The sequence below is a fragment of the Cryptotermes secundus genome, unplaced genomic scaffold (assembly GCF_002891405.2).
Source record: "Cryptotermes secundus unplaced genomic scaffold, Csec_1.0 scaffold1046, whole genome shotgun sequence".
Taxonomy (NCBI): domain Eukaryota; kingdom Metazoa; phylum Arthropoda; class Insecta; order Blattodea; family Kalotermitidae; genus Cryptotermes; species Cryptotermes secundus.
This window is the reverse complement of record NW_019722448.1, coordinates 184,670-198,950: the sequence shown is the minus strand read 5'-3', so window position 1 is coordinate 198,950 and position 14,281 is coordinate 184,670. Positions and strand designations below refer to the sequence as shown.

General features: G+C 43.7%; 1 protein-coding gene across 1 annotated transcript in view; it reads right to left on the bottom strand.

The window, feature by feature from the left end:
- The window catches only part of LOC111861524 (lachesin), a gene marked incomplete at both ends in the record, with an annotated part of 146,896 nt that overhangs the window by 10,932 nt on the left and 121,683 nt on the right, over window positions 1–14,281 (bottom strand).

Here is a 14,281-nt window from a genome sequence, read left to right as displayed (position 1 = left end):
TTTTATTTGAAATATCTTAATGTATGTTGACCGTTTCACTAAACGCAAGGGAACTTCAACTTTCCACTCTAGGGTACGGTATTTATAGTGTAATTAGTTTTAAGATAATATGATTGTATCTACTAATCACGATGTATAATGTAACGTATTTGCAATCCAGAAGAGTCACTTCTATGGAAACGCTAGAATAGACCGTTGCATAGGAAACAACAATCGCTCTATTGTATTTCTAACAGGAGTCTCCATGGTTATAACAAAAGGTTTGTTGCATAGCAGCGACCGAGGTTATATAGCGGGGTTGAATGCATTCGCACAGTCAGTCTATATCCAGCCGTCTAAGAAGTGAGTCTTGGAACATCCGCCGCAGAAGAGAGTCCAGTATCGCCGAGATATTGTAAGCAGTATTTGTAACACTGCAAGAGCAAACGATTGTAAAGCGTGTGATTGTGCAAGTGTGAAGAACAATAAAGGTTCTACGGAATTTGAGACCGGCGTGAATTTATTTGTAGCGTGACACACAAAACACGCCACACTGGTGTCAGAAGTGGGATTGGACTTATACACGTGGTCAACTGGATTCGAACTCAAGACACGCTACACTGGTGTCAGAAGTGGGATTGGACTTATATACGTGGTCAACGAGATTCGAACTCAAGACACGCTACACTGGTGTCAGAAGTTGTACGAACTTACACACGGCACAAACTAATTATTGTGCAACAAGTACTTTCCTGCAGCAAAATGGAGATGCAACAAATGATGGAACTTCTACTGAAGGAAATCAGAGAGAAACACGAAACGACGGAGACCAATAGGAGGAAAGACAAAGAAGATTTCCTGGCTAAACTGGATATCAACGAGGCCAAGGCGGAAGCCAGACATAACGAGATGATGGCCGACTGGAAATCCTGGGGGAGGAGAGGAGAACTACCCACGAGAAGATTGAGCCCCACTCAGAAGCGATGCAGCCCGTACTGGAGCATCGAGAGGTCCCCGTAGTAGACGCCCCGATAATGCCGGTCTGAGAACCGAGGAAACGGCGTAGGGAGCGAAAACTGGCCGCGGAGCGCCGCAGCCAGAAAGCGAAGGACTCCGTGTGGGAAAATCACGGGCCCCCGAAGAAATTGGCCGTCGCCCGCAGAGTGACAACACGCCATGTGGAAGCGGCACGGCAGAGGGGAAACCGCAGGAAGATATCCCGTCGCGCGACAGTGGCACGACGTTGGAGAAATGCCCCCAAGAAGGAAACTCCCCAGGGAGCCTTCGGATGCGAGCGTAAAGGAAGGAAAGGAATAAAGAACATAGGCAGCAGACGGCCGCTATGCCAGAAGAAAAAAGTACCAACCAAGAACGGCATCGGAGGGTGCAGGCCAGGACAGCGATCGCACCCAGGGAGGAGAGGAACACGAGAGAAGACCCCCTACGAGGCTGTCAACGTGAAGAACACGAAACAAATTATCAGGTTTACCGCGAAAAATTGGACACTGGGGAGGGTCGACCCCCTCCAAAACGGAAAAAGGGAAACGGCCCTTATGGGAGGAACCGGTAACGTAGAAGTACCGGCCTCCCCAACAATGATGAATGGAAAATGAAAGTGAGGAATGAGTGTAAAACAACGAGATTGAAAAATTCTCGGGTACGGGAGTGCTCGGGGCGAGCACCACTGAAGAAAGGGGCGGATGCGGTAGAGTGAACAGCGCAGAAAGACGCGCAAAGGACAGCAAGGCCGAATGAAGACGTTGCCAGCAAAACACCGCGGCATCGAAACCGAGGGAGAACCTTTAGGCTGTTCGGGGACGAACAACCTTTAGAAGGGAGCAATGTAAAGTGTTTGCAATCCAGAAGAGTCACTTCTATGGAACCGCTAGAACAGACCGTTGCATAGGAAGTAACAATAGCGACACTGTAGGGGTCGTAAGGGGTCTTCTCTCTTGTTCGTCTCCTTCCTGGGTGCGATCGCTGTCCTGGCCTGCACCCTCCGATGCCGTTCTTGGTTGGCACTTTTTTCTTCTGGCATAGCGGCCGTCTGCTGCCTATGTTCTTTATCCCTTTCCTTCCTTTACGCTCGCATCCGAAGGCTCCCTGGGGAGTTTCCTTCTTGGGGGCATTTCTCCAACGTCGTGCCACTGTCGCGCGACGGGATGTCTTCCTGCGGTTTCCCCTCTGCCGTGCCGCTTCCACATGGCGTGTTGTCACTCTGCGGGCGACGGCCAATTTCTTCGGGGGCCCGTGATTTTCCCACACGGAATCCTTCGCTTTCTGGCTGCGGCGCTCCGCGGCCAGTTTTCGCTCCCTACGCCGTTTCCTCGGTTCTCAGACCGGCATTATCGGGGCGTCTACTACGGGGACCTCTCGATGCTCCAGTACGGGCTGCATCGCTTCTGAGTGGGGCTCAATCTTCTCGTGGGTAGTTCTCCTCTCCTCCCCCAGGATTTCCAGTCGGCCATCATCTCGTTATGTCTGGCTTCCGCCTTGGCCTCGTTGATATCCAGTTTAGCCAGGAAATCTTCTTTGTCTTTCCTCCTATTGGTCTCCGTCGTTTCGTGTTTCTCTCTGATTTCCTTCAGTAGAAGTTCCATCATTTGTTGCATCTCCATTTTGCTGCAGGAAAGTACTTGATGCACAATAATTAGTGCGTGCCGTGTGTAAGTTCGTACAACTTCTGACACCAGTGTAGCGTGTTTTGTGTGTCACGCTACAAATAAATGTACGCCGTGGTATTTGATATAGCGAATTTATTCCGCTCGCTCACACCTTACACACATCCTACAATCATTTCCACTTGCAGTGTTACAAATACTGCTTACAATATCTCGGCGGTACTGGACTCTCTTCTGCGGCGGATGTTCCAAGGCTCTCTTCTTCGACGGCTGGATAAAGACTGACTGCTTCTCGTCGAAGCTGGACTATTTATCCCCTCGGCCGCTGCTATGCAAATGAACCCTCTGTTATAGCAGTGGAAACGTTGCTTTGTTGGTTCCGCGATTCCTACGCAATGACCCATTGTTATTGCGTTGTCTCTGTGGGAACGCTTTGCGTATTCGTCGTAACCGTGGAGTTTCGATGTTCTCTACACAAGGGATCACTGTTGGGATTACAGTGTCGCTATTGTTACTTCCTATGCAACGGTCTGTTCTAGCGTTTCCATAGAAGTGACTCTTCTGGATTCCAGACACGTTACATTATAAATTCACCAGCGGTACATATGTGAAACATGTACACGACTCCCACTTTTTTAACAGTAGGCCGGGCCCATGTGTAGGAGACATTACTTTATCCAGTCTTTTTGCCATAAACTATTATTTAACTTAATTATATGGATGTGAATATTATATTAGTAAGGTATGCAGTGGACTGTTTGATATGTTAATTAAAGCGTGAAATTATTTCATTCCGCACAAGAGTTTACATTCTTCAGGTACGCGAAAAAATTATTTATTCATGAATAAACTGAAGCTCACGTCAAACAGAATCCGTACAATTTGAACATGGCCGTCCCGTTCTGCATGAATTCGTTTGTTTTTCAGTGTTTGCTGTGCGTTCATTGATTTGCACGCGATGGAGGCACGCAAGTGCGTCTCTGTCCATCTGTCCGCCATGTTTCAACTCGAGAACCGCTGAACAGATTCTGACAATTACATCATTTGAGAATATTACATATTTGAAATGTACCTTTTCTCTCAACCGGAAATATGAGAGATATCCGGAAAGTAAAGATACAAGCCCAGTACAAAAATGCAAGGGATTTGATTTTCAGAAATGCCAATGCTGCCGTGTGAGATAGGAACCGCATGACAGGGCTGAGTTCACTGGTCACAGTCACGGCAACGTTGTGCTCGCAGTGAGTGTTTAAAATGGCTGTGTCGATTCAAAATCCCGCCAAATGTGAGGTTCGTGCAGTAATTTGATTTCTTCGCGCGAAAGGAGAAAGCTGCTGCTGAAATTCATCGCCAACTTGTTTCTGTTTATGGCGAAGATGTTACGAACAGGCACGTGGCAAATGCTGGAAGAAGTGATGTTCATGATGAAATAAGGAGTGGAAGGCCATCCGTTGTCAATTGATGAAATCATCAAAATATTGATGAAAGCTTTCCTGCTGACAGAGGTTAACCATCAATGAACTTCAGCAACAATGCCCAATAGTGTCAAGAACTGTTTTCCACCTCTAAGAGAGCAAGAGGCAGATTTCTACGATGCTCAAATAAAAACCTTGTTCCCAGGCTCACTAAATGCATTGCGATCCGTGGCGACTAGCTGAAAAGTAAATAAATGTGTGTTGTAAAAGTGCTACAAGTGAATAAAAAAAAGCTTTACAAATATTTTCTGGACGTTGTATCTTTACTTTCCGGATATATTTAGCAAAAAAAAAATATTGAAGCAGGAACTCGTGAAATGCGACCTTCGCTAGCAACAATTAAAACAGGGTGTATATGCAAGACTTCAGGAACCTAGAATGTGGCGCTGTGTATTGTGGTAGATGAGTTCCAACGTTTTGGATGAACCTGCTATCTCTATCATCAGGTTTTCTATTCTGAAGTATGTTCCTATTGTGACGTACAGACACACTGCTAGGCAACGACTCGGTAAACACGTTCATGCGGGAAACAAATCGCGTAGCAATAGAACATATATTGCTAGGAAACGTATCAGTAAATACGCCTAAAACAGTAGGGAACAATTGAAGAAGGCGTTTCCATGGGTCCGCCCTGAGGATGTATAACTGGAATTTCCAAGGGAGCAGTTCGTTGTTATCAGAAGTTGATACAGTCCAGTTGAAGAAGATTTCAAGTTCTGGAGACGGCAGTCAAACGTGACTGAGAAGAAATGACAAGAAATTAATTAGGCTGTGATATGAAAACTTCATGTGTGATTCGAAGTTACAGTGGGACTTAATAAATCCCTTGTCAGGATACGACTAATGAAGACAGAGAATCCTAGTTCAGGCGTAACGGTGAACTGTAAAGTGTGTAGATCAGTGATAGGCTGTATTGCGTGCAGTCCCGAGTTGAGTGAATACACTGTGTATATATATACACTAGCTCTGCCCGGCCACGCCTTGCTGTGGCTCATTCTGCCCGTTCTTGCCCAGTTTGATTTGAAATTACTCGACACATTGCTTCCGCTCCGCGAGTACGACGACCTAAGCTTGTTCTTCTGCGAGGCATTATTTGGATGAACTAAAGCAGAACGATTGCACTGAGGAAGAAGAAAGAAAGTTATAACAAAAACATATGAAATTGCAAAACATTAAAAAGGAAATATTACGAACTGGAAAACAAAGAAGAAACAAAAAAATTAAAAATACCGACGAAATATTTCAAATCAAACGCAGATCAATCGACACAGCTCAATCCCACCGCCAATTGCACCGAAAAATAAGGAGAACAGTTAAGAAAACGAAGTGAAAAACAATGAAAAATAAACTATACTCACGAAATAACTTCCATGCACGTCTCGGATTCAGTTGTTGAACGCTCATTTTTACACCAGCGAGTACAATTCTTATCACGTCCAGCATCACCGAAAAACTCTTCGTAGCTGGACTATTATAACCCGGTTTCGGACGCAAAAAAGGGCACTTTCGCCCAGGGTTCCATTTCACGTGTTCTGTGCTCGTTGCCGCNGTTCTATCAAAATTTCGAAGCAATCGGTGAAGAACTTTCGGAGATCTTCGACCAGAGACAAACCAACAGTTACGTTTTTATTTATATAAGATATATGTATATTGTAACGTGTTTGGGGTAGATGCTTCCATGGTAACGCAATAACAGTGGGCCGGTGTGTAGGAAATGCAGAATCAACGAAGCTGCGTTCCCCGGAGATGAACAACGTTGAGTAGCAACGGATGAGACGAAACTCATTACCAGCGTATAAAGAGCGTTCCCGAAGCAACGGATTGCCGAACACGTGAGATCGAACGTCGGCGAGGGGTGTCGTCTACTGAGCCCGCAGAACACCTATATAAGCTGCCGAAGACAGTATTGGGATATTCGCCATACACTACAGACAGAAGTCAGGCGATACTGCAAACGATAATAATTGTATAGTGTGTAATTGTGAGTGTACAATAAAGGTTCGCTGAATCAGAGGCCCACGTAAAATCCCATGTCGCGTGACACACCCAACACGTGACAATATATATATATATATATAAGGTGTAATGGCCACCCCTACTCGTGACACCATTGATATTCAGTGGGGACCTCAAACCTCATAATCTTTGTATGTTTCAACGTTTACTGATTTGTATCGTCAGTTTCAATTCTTCCAATATTTTTAAGAAAACTATTATTTCTCACTTTTGGACTTTCATGCAATGGTACTGCCAATATACGAGTACAATGTGATTCACCTAGGGAATCTAAGGATCCAGGAATTTGCCTAATCTTTAGTGTTCATTCAAAGCATTGTTTTTCTTCACATGTTTATGTATGCATGTCTGAGATATCAGAACACACTCCATGTTGTATGCGTGTGGTATGTACCCGCTTATCTTGCTTTCATTTTAAACATATGTTCTTCGAATAATATTATTTATTATCAAAGGTTTAAATTCCATTTATAACCGACTGTGATATCAATCAACAACATGCAATCCAGCAAACTACGCAGAATGTAAACTTGCTTAAAAACCATGTGACATAGCCCAAATTTTATTTTAAACTAATCCACTGAATGTCTCGAAGAGAACTGATTACTACTACGGCATCACATAATTAGGGTTGTGAGAAATTAAGTTAAGATAGAATATCTTGCAGGCGGTTTATTTTAATTGAAGTCCTTACAAGACGACCAACAACTTGCATGATTACAGCCATTTACCATGGAGCCCTGTAAAATGATTTATGAAAGAAAGGAACTGCAACTTCTGACAACAGAAATCCCCGGATATGCCAGAAAGTGGCAAGTTAAAACACTCAACGCTAGCAAAGAGAGGTCCAAGTGTAGGAGAACCGAATGTTAGGTTTTATGGAAGGGGGAGGCTAGGTTAGAACAAACATTGACCCTGGGTGTATTAGGTTGGGTGCTAGAGCGGGTGAAGATGGCGTGGTAATGACACGGTTATTGACTGCTCTTGGTTTTTGAGAACAGGGCGACTGACTCAGGTTTTGTACTGGAGGACACGGGTCTCAGCTACTTGAAGCAGAAATCAGTATTACTGTGTGCTGTGACACTGACTCTGAGAAACTTGGCTCAAACAGAAAAATGTTTCTAATTTGTATCCTAGAGGCGACAGGTTCAAATCTTGGTCGGGTTACAGGCCAGACAACAGAATTTCGTGGTTCTTTCCTGTCCCTCCTCGTTGGGATGATACCGTAAATTATCCAAGACAACTCCTTTCCCTTTCTTTTCAAATCCAACATTCACTATCATCGGGGTATTTGACGCTGTGCAGTCTGACTTACTGGAGATGTCACTAAACACCAAATTATAATTACTACTGCTGCTGCAACTACTACTACTACTACTACTACTACTACTACTACTATTACAAAAAGTACAAAAGTAAAGGTATCCCTGTAACAGGCCTTGGAGGCCCATAGGATTGTGAGATGTTGAGGTTCACACATTTTGTAGACAATCGGCTCAAAGATGGCTGCAAAGGCTGTCAGCCTTACGCGCCGGCCGCCCTTTACCCCCAACAATATTCCAAGAATACTCCTGGTACTCATTTCTGTTAGAGGCTGAGTCGACCCCAGGGCCATAGTGCGACTGGTAGGATTAGGTATTATTTTATTGCTAGTGGAGTTAGACTAAGTCCCTTGCACTGCGGCCACTTCTGGACTATTGTACCAGCCCCAGGTGATAGGTGAGGGTGATTGTGGAGCAATTGGTGGAATGAAGATTGGCAGGAGAAACCGAAAACCTGCCCCAGCGCCACTTTGTCCACCACAAATCCCACTTGACCAGACCCGAGATCGAACCCGGGCCGCCGCGGTGGGAAGCCAGCGACCAACCGCTTGAGCTATGGCGCGGCCCTAGGATTAGGTAAATTGATAAAATCCACGTCATCGGGAATCGATCCCGCGACCCTCCGGCTTGAAGGATAGTGCCTCAACCAACTACATTACCGCGTGCCCCCCCACTACTACTACTACTACTACTACTACTACTACTACTACTACTACTACCACCACTAATAATAATAATAATAATCATAATCATAATTTTGCGTAATATCAGCTGAGCCACTGAAATGAAAACTTAACAATTATTCCATTATCGAAATATCTGCCATGACAACAATACTTTGCACAGTCACCCATCTCATAATATTAAGGAATCTGTGATTTGTGATAGTCTGGCCGCCAGTATACAAATATTTCAAAATTTAGCAAATGTTGAAATTGCTGGGTAAATCTGACAGGAGCTGTCCAGTGATTGAGATTAGCTCTTTCTAAGGGGCCCAACTGAGTAGGTGTCTTCCTTTCTTACCAGACGACGGAAACATCAAGTTTCTGAAACCTCGTGTCCTCTATTACCTAAAATTCCGGAGGAAGGAAAAAGTCCAAAACCCCGATAATTCTGTAGGAATTGTCTGTTTGATGCAGATACATCATTTTAAATAGCAACAGCCTCATTAATGAACTTCCTCGAAAAACAGACAACTGAGCTTCCTCTCCAGCAAAGATGTGACCTCCAGAAAAGGGGCATATAAACTGTTATTTATAAATGAGCAAGAAGGATTACGCCCTAATGTAAACTTGAGTTAGAAGTCTGGATGGAGAACATTACATTTAACTCGATAGAGACTTAATTAAAAGCGGAATTTCATGAGCTTCAGTACGGGCGCAACAAGGTAGTTTGTTGTAACCTGTTAACGACGGATCTTAGTCGCGTTATCAAGGGAGAATCTTTGTAATTAATCAGACTACAAACGGCAAAGCAGTTCTGAAACTTGAAAAGACGCGAACCTTCCAAGTAAAGAGAAGAAGAAACAATAGTGCCAATAACTTGCTTCGCTTCAGAATATGAAAGAGTTTCAAGCATTAGAGCGTGTCAGTGTTCAAAGCACGGGAAGTTAATGACATGGTGTTTGAATTCCACGTTATAACTTCACGACTTAGTGCTGGAATACACCAAGAGTGTTCGCTGTATTACCTAATTCGATAACGTAAGGAACGCAAATGTTTCTATCTCCACTTTTCAGACGAATAGTGTATTAGCCATTTACTAATAAATCACTTAAAATTATCTATGGAAAAATATTTTAACATGACGCCTGAAAGCCGGAATAGTGGAGACAGAGTAGACATTGATTGTTAGGCAATGACTCTGTAAACACGTTACAGCAGCAACGAATGCACAAGCAACAATGAAGGGTGTTCTGTCGTGGTGACAGGGGGGCTTGGAAGTGTCCCACCACTGCCACCAAGGCGTCGTGCTGCCACCATCTTGTTAAGTCTTAGGGAGGGGCTCAGGTAAATTTGTCAGGAAACAGTATTTTCTGTTGGCTCCACCCCGAGGCTAGATATAACAAAGGTCCAGGAAAGGCCGTAACTGTCAAAAAGTAATAAATATCTGGTAATAAGCCCCAGATTGGGCTGGATACCAAGACTGACTGACTGACCGTCAGTCGCAATGTGACTTTGACTTTGAGGGATGGAATAACCCGTATGAAGGTGGGGTCGAATACCTCCACGTGACCCTGACAGTCGTAGGAGGCGACGGAAAGGGAAGTCTCAAATCTGAGAGAGTAAAATATGGTCACGAGTCCCAAGGGACTCGGACCCGAGAAAGACTGCGCTGACAAAGGCCAGCAGCATATACAAAAGACAGATCCGTCCTCTCGTCAGAGAGGGCGCCCCACAAAAAGAAGACCGTAACTGTCAAAGAGCAATACATATCTGGTCATGAGCCTCAGATGAGGCTCAACACTAAGACTTGTTGACTGACTGACCGTCAGTCACAATGTGACCTTGATTTGACTTAACGGATGACTTTGACGTAGTCAGTCAGTCGTGCCCGAAGATAGCGGAGAATTCCAGCGATACAACATACAGCACATAAAACCTGTACAAAAATAAACATCAGTAGGAACAATGACATCACGAGACAGGGCCATAGAATTGTTTTACACAATCCGTTTCTTACTAGGACGTCATGTCAGGAGGACAACGGCTCTAAGATATCCCAGGAAACATAAATATATTCAGAATTATGCAGGTTTTATGGCGATTGCAAGAACTACAGGGAAGAATATGGGCAGCACAAACATAAAACTGGAGAAACTCATTTTAATGGCAAAGAGAAAACCAATTTTAAACGAACGGCAAGCAGAAATACAGGAACTGACGTATACAATAAGGGATGACTTAAGTAGCCTAAACCAGCAGATTTCAAAACTTCAAGAAGTGTCACTGAATCAGAGAAAGTAGCAACGGAATGATCACCATCTTCTGTCACATTCATCGAGTGTTGTTCTCGCTTTAGAGCTCAAGCTTGCATCCATGTCTACAGAACTGAAACAAGCTCTTGCAGTTAGTACACAGAATCTGAAACAACGGAAGATTGCTAGGCTCACTTCTTTCCCAGACCTGCCCCTTTATCAATCCCTCAATCAGGTTTTTCGGGTCATCACCAGGGTTCTGTATTGCTCACTGATGAAGTCTGTGTAAACATGGAGGCATACGGTCCACTACTTCCAGTTACTCAAAAACAGGCAATGATCTATGACTTTCAGAGTTGTGCCGAAACAATGCAAAATTTGAATCAACAATATCCAAACTGGGCGAGACATTCCAACTGGCACGTATTGTGAAGGAGCAAGAAGAAGTGGTGAAGTGGATTGATACAAATGTTCAAGATGCAGAATTGAACGTTGAAGGAGCTCATAATGAAATTATCAAATATATTCAAAATATTACCTCCAATAATTTGGTCATTATCAAGATATTTGGTGTGCTCACATTTTCCTTCATTTTCTTTCTTGTATTTCTTTCATAGTCCTTCTCTTACATCAGCCTAGGAACTGAGCAGTAACTTGAAAAACAGAGAAAAATGGACGCCACACGAGAGGAAATGAGAACCACCCGGGAAGAAATTAGAGCCGGCCAGGAACCCCCGAAAGAAGATATTACGGCAAGGCTGGAAGTCAAGATAGATGACAATCACGCCAATAACAATAAGTTTTAGGTCCTTCGAAGTATTCTTGTCTCCCGGATAGATTTCCACCAAGCCTGTGCAGAGGCTATGCAAGAAAAAATGCTGGCCAAAATAGAAACTCATCACGAGAGGAAGATGGGCATGGATTCCTAGTGGGAGAAAACGGAGGCTCGTCTAGGATAGATGGAGGCCACGGATTTGGAAGCAAATCCAGAAGAAACAGAGTCCGCAGCGGTGCATGAATTGGTCCCTAAGGAAGATGTCGTGACGGAAATGTTTGGAGCACTGAGGAAGCAGCATAGGGCCTGCATCTAGCCTTAAGACGCCACAGTGAGCCGAAGGAGCGGGTTGCCGGAAGAAATTGGCCGTCGCCTGCAGAGGGATGACCCGCCGTGAAGGAATGGCACGGCGCAGGGAAACGGCGGGGACAATTTTATACCAGGAACCTGGAAAGGGCGAGCAGACGAGAAATGACGACGAAAGGGCCGGAATGTAACACTGAAATAAGGAACCAAGGCTCAAGACAAAAGATACATCTGAAGACGGAGACAACAGCCGGTAACGGCATCCGAGGGTGGAGCAGGAGACAGGAGCTAAGTCTGGGAAGCAAAGGAAACATTAAAGAGACATTCAGGGAGATCTTAGGGCTGGAGATGACAAAGAGAATAGCCGGTTCTTCAGTCAAGATTAAAAAAATGAGTTACTGGACGTTGTGGTGGGGTCGGCCCCCTCCTAAATGAAAGAGATCACTAACAAAGATTAAGGGCCATGGATGTAGTAGCACTGGCTACTCTCGGAAAATTTCCCAGCGCCGATCTCAGGAAGGTGATAGTGGTACCTTATCGGACCTTATCAGGTAGCTGCTTGCGACGAGCGGCCTTAAGGAGGAAGCAGAAGGAACAGTTGGAGAGTAAACATCGTGTAAAACCGAGCCACAGGAAAGAAGGTAAGACCGATCACAGATATCGCATGCCCTCGGAGAAGAAGAAATGGCCAGAAGACTGTAGGCCATTCCGGACGAAGAGCGTTAACAAGGGAGCAATGTGACACGACGCCTGAAAGCCAGAATAGGGGTGCCACAGTAAACGTTCATTGCTAAGCAACGACTCAGTAAACACGTTCTCGTTGCAAGGAATATGGTGCTTTGCTTTGGGCCTGCCCTGAGGCTATACAACCGGGATCCCAGAATAACTGGGAGTTCGAAGTCAGAATGTGAGTAGAAGACTTAACGTGTGATTTGTAAATTCCTGTGTGAAAAGGAGATTTTATATGTGGTGTAGTTACAGTGAGACTGTTATAAATCCGTTGCCAGGATACGACCTGTGAAGACAGAAGATTTAGCATGTCTTGGTGATCTGTAAAATGTAGAGATTAGCGATATTGCTATAATTAATTGTAGTTACGACTTGTATGTTCAGTGGTCAATAAACCCATTTACTAATCCATGCTCCGTCTATAGTCGCCTATAAATACGTGACAATATGTTTTATAAACCTATGAACTTTTATTGTTTGATTAATTATAAATGGTTAAATTAATAAACGATTAAAATAACAGCCATGTGACAAGCGTAATTGCATCGTACGACTATAAGATGGATTCTGCAGCTTGTCGCATATGCTGACACACCTTACACGTAGACAACAAGTACTTTTAAACAACAATTAGACCGGACTGTTTTATAGCCCGCTGCCCCACCTAATAACTTTCGAATCAATTAAAGGATTTCCGAACTACCCCAGATTTTCATTCTTTATTTCCTACCATCACTACTATCAATATAACGGTTGTGTGACGTCACAGGCCGAAAGCGACTGTAGTGCAAATTAACGTAGGATTCCTGTATTTTTTGTAGCAACATATTTTTTTAAGAATGTGGAACAACAAAAATGCCGAAGGACATATAGCTGAGTGTTCACATTTCCGTAATAACTGAAAACTCAGCATGGAGGGAAATGTGGAATTTCTTGCTGATCAGAGACCCGGCATATCTATGATTTCAGCAAATTCGGGCATGGCAACTGTGCGGAAATTTCAGGTTACCATATCTATCAAACTGAACACACCTCAAATCTCTAATAGTAGAATTTTGGCACAGGAAAGGTAAATAATGGGTATAATTATTAAATTAGAGTTCTCCTTATCTCCAACCGGTACAAATAAATCAGTATCGTTAATTATATTCATATCTTCTTATTATTTCTTATTGACCGCCTCTGTGGTCTAGTGGTCAGAGTTCCGGGTTACAGATCCAGAGGTCCCGGGATCGATTCCCAGCGCTAACAGATTTTCTGAAAAGTAGTGGGTCTAGAACGGGTTCCACTCAGCCTCGTGAGGATAACTGAGGAGCAGAAATAGCGGCTCCGGTCTAGAAAACCGAGATTAACGGCGGTGGGTATTCATTGCACTGACAACGACACACACTCTATCCGCAAAAGTTGACACTAACTTCGCCGACAAGCGGCGGTAGCTCGGTCGGTATTGTTCGCTTGCGGACTACAGGCCACGGAGTTTTTTTGTTATTATTTCTTACTGGCGAATAATTTATACAAAAAGAAGGAACAATTAAACAAGCAAATTTACTACAAACACATACACAACGCAAATACATGGCAAAAAATGTGGTATATTCTAGAAGAAGAAATAAACCAAAAACTACAACACGAAATGAAAACTATATATTTAAAGCAACAACAAAAACTGAAAAGCATGGAAGAAACCCAAATAACAACAAACAAGCATAACAACACAAATTATACACGCGTAAAAAATTGTACGAACACTCATTTCACACACGACGAAATTTAGCTCTTAAGCTAAGGGTTAAAATACAATCTACACTATAAAAACAAAAAATGGATTGAAACACTAGCTCTAGAAGCAGAAACAGCAATAACAAAACTAGATATAACAGAACGCAACTACAGTAAAACTTGGTTTTAGCAACATCGGTTTCTGCGACACCTTGTCTATTGCGTCAAATATTCAATGGTACGAACTAATTCCTCATAGAGCAACTGTTTTTATACCTTGCTTAGTACGACATGCACAAATGCATCAACCTCGTATGTAACGTCATTTTCATTCCTGAATTTCTCTGATATCGTGGGAAAGTTCGATGTGTCTGCCCACCCTCACTTTCTCTACTTGCTGACGTGACTGTCCTGGAAGAATA